Genomic DNA, 8,132 nt, shown 5'->3' with positions numbered 1-8,132 from the left:
TATGAATGCTCTTTGAAGGCCTCATCTATAATGCATAGGGGTATAACAACATACTCAGCCCACAAGAGGAGACACGATATTGGGTTCGCTTGAACGAGATGATATTTTATCAATATTTTAAGGAAAACTTCGAAGAGGAAATATATTATTGGAAAGTAGCCTTTTATTTGATTAATTTGAAAGACAAAAAATGCTAAATAATGCAGATGTATGGTGAAATGTGTCAAATAATCACCATCATTATATGCAGTAAAGAACAGAACAAATATCTATCACCATAAAATATTTCACTACAAACTCAAATGACAGGCTTCTCTCGTATTTCACTACTCAATTGAACATAAAATAGAATATAAATAAAACAATATAAATAACAAACAGGGCGGCATGGTGATGCAGTGGTTAGCACTGTTGCCTCACACCTCTGGGACCCGGGTTCGAGTCTCCGCCTGGGTCACATGTGTGTGGAGTTTGCATGTTCTCCCCATGTCGTCGTGGGGTTTCCTCCCCAGGTACTCCAGTTTCCCCCCACAAAGCATGCTGAGGCTAATTGGAGTTACTAAATTGCCCGTAGGTGTGCATGTGTCAGTGGATGGTGTGTGAGTGTGCCCTGTGATGGGCTGGCCCCCCATCCTGGGTTGTTCCCTGCCTCATGTCCATTGCTTCCGGGATAGGCTCCGGACCCCCCACGACCCAGTAGGATAAGCGGTTTGGAAAATGGATGGATGGATGGATGGAAATAACAAACATAAAACATGTTTTCTTCACCGGTGCAGTGGATTTAAGTAAAGAGCTATGATGGTGCTGCAAATGGCTTTGCATAGTAATAGCGTTAGCCGCTGTGTTCGGCATTATTTTCCGACAATGCTTACAGATGGTTCGTGTTTTGTCTGTCACCCGTTCGGCGTTAATATTTTTCGCCGGGTGCCCAAAATGCTGCCACACAAATGATTTAAATGTGTCTGGGGCATCTACTATGGTAATATTGTAAGACGCTGACATGACTACAGCAGCTGATTTGCAGCACCTTTGCGAGACCGATTTTCAGTCCCACGAGAAATCTCATGTTGTAATACCGCTAGATCTCGTGACATAAGATCTCGTTACACCCCTAATAATGCCGAACAGGTGCTCTGTCTGACCGTGATTGATGTGAGGAAAACTCTGCTTAGAGTCAACCCGCGGAAAGCTGCTGGACCAGACAACATCCCTGGTTGTGTGCTCAGAGGATGTGCAGAACAGCTGGCTGATGTTCTCACGAATATCTTCAACATCTCTCTGAGCACCACAGTCATCCCAACATGCTTCAAAACCGCCACCATCATCCCCGTGCCAAAGAGGTCTTCAGTGTCCCGCCTCAATGACTATCGTCCCGTTGCACTCATGCCCATCACCATGAAGTGTTTCGAGCGGCTCGTCATGAGGCACATCAAGCCCCTACTGCCACCCTCACTGGACCCCCTGCAGTTTGCATACCGTCCCAACCGCTGTACGGACGACGCCATCACCACCACCCTTCATCTGGCCCTCACCCATTTGGATAAAAAGGACACTTATGTTAGAATGCTGTTCATAGACTTCAGTTCAGCATTCAACACCATCGTTCCTCAGCATCTGATCGGGAAGCTGAGACTGCTGGGCTTAAACACCTCTCTCTGCAACTGGGTCCTGGACTTCTTGACTGGGAGACCTCAGTCAGTCAGGATCGGGAGCAACATCTCCAGCACCACCACACTGAACACAGGATCCCCCCAGGGCTGTGTGCTCAGCCCTCTACTTTTCACGCTGCTGACCCATGACTGTGCAGTAATGCACAGCTCAAACCACATAATGAAGTTTGCCGATGGCACAACTGTGGTGGGTCTGATCAGCGGGAAAGATGAGGAAGCCTACAGAGAGGAGGTGCGACAACTGACGGATTGGTGCAGAGCCAACAATCTCTCCCTGAATGTGGACAAAACAAAGGAGGTGGTTGTCGACTTCAGGAGGGCACAGAGAGATCACTTCCCGCTGAGCATCGGCGGCAAGAAAATTCCTTTTTCATGGGATATATACCTCATTACACACAGGATTATTCTGTAGTATTTTAGCTCACAACACTGCAACTTGGACAATCGGATCGAGTAAGTTCTCTCGATAGCAAAAATATGTGATTTATCCCTGTGCATTATACCTATCCAAAGTTATGAGCCTGAGACTAATGGGTGCAAAAATCCATGCATTTTGCGTTTGTCGGGTTTGCTGGGATAACAAACATGAATCTTAAGCCATTGTGATAAATACTGAGGCATTTTAATAAGTGGTCTTCGCCACGGACAGATTATGGGTTGTGTGGGTCCCTGGGCAAAACGTTCGCGAGGCCCCCCCCCCCCCCCCCCCCCACCACACCACCACAATTCAGGGGCCCTTGGCAGCCAAACGCCCTCCCTATAGGGTCAGGGGCCCTTGTAGGCAGAGGATCAAAGAATGTAGCTGATAAGCGTTGATAACTTGATAAGCGTTGCAAATTGTTTTGGGCTAGGGGCCCCACGGGCCCCCTGCACCCCAAGGGCCCCTGGGCAGCGGCCCCGCTGGCCCGGTCCATAATCCGTCCCTGGTCTTCGCTGGTCCTGGAATAAAATATTGAGTCCTCTATATCTGAGACCAAGACAAGACCGAGTTAAAATAAAGTTGATTCTGAGATGAGACCAAGGTCGCAAAAAAGTTTCGAGACCATGACCGGTCTTGAATACTACAAGACTAGTCCTGTCCTGATCATAGTCCAGTCTTGTCACCAAGTCCATCCCTGGCTACTGTCATGTGCAGTTTAGAGGTTTCCACAGGCCGGTAGAGGTGCTGGCCTATCTCCAAGCTCTGTCACTGCTCAGTTTTTGTCTCAAGCCAATAAATCAGGGACCCCAGGCAAGGCAAACACCAGGAGTAAACGACCAGTGGCAGCTCAGAGGGGTCGCCTGCACAGGCGATGGTGTTTTACAGCACTTTCCATGCCTGGGGAGGGGAACCATGTCAGCCCTGCCTATTGCGTTACTCTATTGTATCTAGTAATTATCGTTTATTCTGCCCTGATTGCCCTCATGTTTTTCTCTCCCATTTATATGTAAGGACTTAGGCCCTGGCTGGCAAGTCAAGCATTTGATGCATTTGTTGTTGCTAGTGTTGTCATTGCTGCCGGCAGTGTTCATGGCTTCCTAGCTACCTCAATTGTCTTAAAGCTGTTCATTTGTAATTGTACATCTTTCATAGTTTTTGTACAATTTACAAATTACACTTAATAATAAATGTCAAGAAGTTAGACTTCTACAACCAACCATGCATTCCAGTCCATAAGGCAAAGGCATGATTTTTGTGTTTTCTCTTTTCTCCATATATATATATACCTGTGTAGATTAACTTTTATACATATAAATGTATTCATATACATGCAACTATAAATACTTTGCCTAAAGTACATTGATTTAAAATTCATTTAAAAATTAATTTCATTTTTCTGTCATCACCTGCAATTTATTTATATAGCACATAACGACAGCAGAAGAGCTGTAACCAGAGTGCTTCATATAAAACAAACATAAAAAACTAACTAAAATTACTAGCAATATATAATCAAATAAGTCCAAAACAAAATACAGCTAATAATAAGTTAAGATAGAAATAAAAGATGAGAAAAAAAAAACGTCAATATCAACAATCACAAAAAGCAAGAGAATAAAAAATATATTGAGTCTGATTCTTTTTATCTGAGTTTTACTTACGCAAAAATGTTCTGAGGGCAGAACGAAAAACGAAAATTGAAAAATGGTTTCAGAGAGATAACCAGTCGTATTGTAGAGGAGGAAAATCCAAGCAACTAAAGAAGGTGGGACCAAGACATACGACTGTTTGGTCCGCTCTCCTCTAGTTGCTTTGACACGCTTAACTTTGCAATCTAATTGGTTAACTCTTTGAACCAATCATTTTTTGTTCTCCCTCAGAGCATTTTTGTGTAAGTAATGCTCCCATGAGCAGAACCAGACTCAATATATGCTTTATGTATACCGTGTGGTTTTATTTCAAGTGGTGCAGAATGAAGTTTTCATATCTGTAAAGATTAAATGTCAATAGCGGTTATTTTTAGATATCTGTTTCAAAAGGGATTGTTATTGAAGTTTTCTTTCACTTGAAAATTGGGTGTCAGCTTGCTTTTTGACAAACAATGTTTTTATAGAAAAGGAAAATGGGGAGTTTATTTCTGTCTCTTTCTCATGTTTTTGATATGGGAGGGGGCAGGGCCACCATCTGTCATAGGAAGCTGAGTCAAGTGACAGCCTCAGTTCGGTTACATTTATGCCACCTGTACCTTGTTTTTGCACTTAAGCATTTGGCATTAAGCCAAACCAGAGTGAAAGATGGAACCTGGGAGAGAGAGAAGGAGTGATGAAAGCAATATTACATATTACTTTTTTGAACACTGAAGTAGTGGGAGTCCCGCCCCTTTTTACAGTAAGTTTCATTTAATCCCTTAAAAAGACTCATTGCTTGAAGATCCATGTAAAGTGCTTTTCCTGTTCCCTGATGAGCTAAGCTTCCCATAATGATTATCTGACTTAAGAGGTAAATATATGGTTACATAAAGGATTAGGTGGGTAAATGATTTTGTCCAATTTAAGGACTAAATTATAAGAAAGAATTAAATTACTCATTTGGTTTTTGGGAAATTACTCTAAGATGAAAAGGTTAATGCATTTTGTCATAAATAAGGTAAGGTGTCCATACAACAGAGTAACCCTATCCTCGTAGAGCTCCAGATTAATTACTCATATCCCGTTTTATATCATCTATTTTTCCATTATTTTCCTTGGTGTGGTAGCATAAATTACACGTCTGCATTGAATATTTAAAGCTGAACTTTGTTGTTGTTTGTTGTTGTTGTTACTTTCGGTCTTCTATAAAAAATGGCTTTAATGTAGAGGTTACAAGTTAATGCATTTTCTTAGTGTATTATATGTCATTTAGTATAGTATTAGACATTTAATCTAATTAATCTAATTTAGCTGACTGTTCGGTTACATGATCTACAGGAATATGTTCAGTTTGGTTTTTAATCGTAGACAGTATAAAAGTTGTTTTTTTAAAGACACGTAATAAAAGCCTCCACCCAGGCTCAAACACGCAACATTTTTCTGCAGAATGTAGGCAGATAGCACCCCCTTATGAATAGCTCAGTTATTGCAAACACACATGTAGACTCACGTACTGTTTTTGTGTATAAGTGTGTGTGTCTGTCTGTAATATTGTTCATTTTTCAGATTAAAATCTGGATAATGTTAGGAGGCAAGTGTTGAAACAATGACATGGGGAGTAAATTATTATAATATAAAGAGAACATGGATGAAACCTGTACTGTCCAGATGAGTAGAGAAACAGGACCCAGGACAGCTGCTGAAAAGACAGATCCCTAAACTGGTCATAAGATGACAGATCCAGAGAGAGCTCATGGTCACAGGTGGTAGTGGTTAGCAGGGCGCCTGATCAGTGGGTCATAATGTTAGTGAATCCCTGAAATTAAATCCAAATGCCTAAATATAAATTTGAAATAATCTTGTTGGTAAACTGGGAAATAAAGAAACTCACTGAGAGACATGATGATGTACTTTAGCCAGTATAAGGATCTAGAGAGTTCTTGTTAAATATCAACTTACAAAACTAGAGGATTTGAAATAATAGTACATAATTGGCTCAGGTATTCTCTGAAGAGGAGGCAGATCATGCCAGATTAATGTGTTGTATGGGGTCCATTTCTGATGTCAATGTGCTGCAGCTTTATCTAATATTAAATTCAATAAATAGCACCTGAATCACTGTTTTCTGCAGCAGTTTAAAATGAGTTATTTAGAAGTAGCTCTTTTCCAGAAATCACTCAACACAGAAAAATGAGCCAGGGAACTAAATACATTCCAAAAGTGGTACTTTAAAGGGGAGGAACACAGATGCTGCCAGATATTAACCAGTTAACATTAAGGGAATTGCAGGGAAAACGACTGGGGCTGTACTGCAATCCAACACAGTGTCATTTGTTGACATATATTCATGAAAGATGGATCTCCATTCATCCATTCATCCATCCATTTTCTGAAACCGCTTGTCCTATTTAGGATCACGGGGGGGTCAGAAGCCTATTCTGGAGGCTACGGGCACAAGGCAGGGAACAACTCGGGATGGGGAGCCAACCCACCACAGGGCACACAAGGTGGATCGCGTCTAATTGATTTATTATCAGGTTTCTTATGATTTCATTTAGACATTTGTGTAAGTTCAACATGGACGGTTGGCCCTTAACTGAAATGCAGTTGGAATCCAAGGTAACAAACAGGATTCAACATGTCACCTTAAAAAGTAAAAACTCCAGTCTGGTTAGTGTTATTAGTGCAGTGTCGTTTGAGTCTGTTTTCAGGCTGTTGCCTCTTTTAACCCCAGCCAAATCCATGGTTTTGCTCCCTCACAGGTCCCTGTGAGACAGTCCACATACCAGGAGCTGGGAAGGAGCAAAACCACGGACTGTCTGGAGGCCCGTATTGGGAAACACTGATCTATGGTGTATGCATAGAGCAGGATCTAGCATGATCTGAGTAAGGGCACAGAGAAGGGCATTTACTAGACTTAGATACACTGTACGAGGATGCAAGTAGTCAAAAATAAAGAGACCTCTGGAAGTAGTTCCCTGGATAGTTGAACTGAAGAAAGTAAGTTTCCTTTGGGAGAATCAGGAATATCAACATCTTGTGGGAAATGTTGCCATTTGCACAGATAACATGTCTTCACTATGAATGTAATAAACTTGTCTAAATGCAAAGAAGATTCTTGGATATAAAGGTGGTGGAAAAAATACAGAAATTACAAACATACCTAACAATATCTGAATATCAAAGACTTAATAAAGAGTAGAGCCAAGATTTGCCTTCATAACAGCTTCAGGCTTCTTGTAATGCTATTATACACATCCTGAACCAAGAGAAGTGAGATACTGGCCCACTACTATAAAAGAAAAGCCTTCAGGTTTTTGAGCAATGAAGGTGGTAGACATCTAATTTATACATTTGATTCCAAAATTTCCCATGAAGGCTGAATGATGTTTAGATTTGTTTAATGGTGAGGCAATGGAAGGCATTGGACTTCATCTTGGTATTCATATAACCACTTGTTGAACTTATTTAGCAGTAGAAGCAGACATTTCAGGTCCAGAAAGTAAATATCCAAACCAGGATTTTGTTTCAACCCACCAGCTGAGCATAAAGTGTCACAAACTACTCAACTGGTTGGTTGAAACAAAATCCTGGTTTGCATCTTTACTTTCTGGACCTGAAATGTCCGTCACTGTCTAGTATTATGTATAGGAACATTATAATTTTGTTTTTTGGGGATATCTCATTACACAATCACGCAGCGAAATCATGGGATCTAATGACTTCTATATCATTAAGGATTGCAGTAACACTTGAGGGGCACAAATACTTAGTAGTAACTCATATACTGCTGAAGTACAAATCATGAACATGGGCGAAGCAAGCGTGGAGGGTTGTATGTGGTCAGCAGATCACTAAGGTATTCTGGTGCAGGGCCATTCAGTGCTTTATAGGTTAATAGCAGTATTTTATAGTCAATTCAAGACTTAACTGGTAGTCAATAAAGGGAGGATAAGATATAAGGTGTAATGCAATGAAATGTTTTAGTGTTTTTTAGAACTCTGGCTGCAGCATTCTGTACCAGTTGAAGTTTATGTAAGGATCCAGACGGGCAACCAGGTAGGAGGGCATTACTGTAGTCCAGTCTGGAACTTACAAAAGCATGTATTAATTTTTCTACATCATGAAGTGAGAGCATCTTACGAAGTTTGGCTATGTTCCGTAGATGATAAAACGCAGTTCTAGTAATACTTCTTATGTGAGCATCAAAACATAGATCTGAATCAACAAGAACGCCAAGATTTCTAACCACCGTGTTAGGTTGTGTAGGAAGGCTACCAATGTCAAGGTGGTGAAACTTATTTCTTGCAGCCTTGGGACCAATTACCAGTACTTCTGTTTTTTCTGTTGTTACGATCCCCAGTCTAAGATTGAGGACCGACAGAAAAGTAAGGCAAAAGGAGAGGGGAAGAT

The sequence above is a fragment of the Brienomyrus brachyistius genome, chromosome 5, assembly GCF_023856365.1.
Source record: "Brienomyrus brachyistius isolate T26 chromosome 5, BBRACH_0.4, whole genome shotgun sequence".
Lineage (NCBI taxonomy): Eukaryota > Metazoa > Chordata > Actinopteri > Osteoglossiformes > Mormyridae > Brienomyrus > Brienomyrus brachyistius.
The sequence above is the reverse complement of the archived record's forward strand: the minus strand, read 5'-3'. Positions refer to the sequence as shown.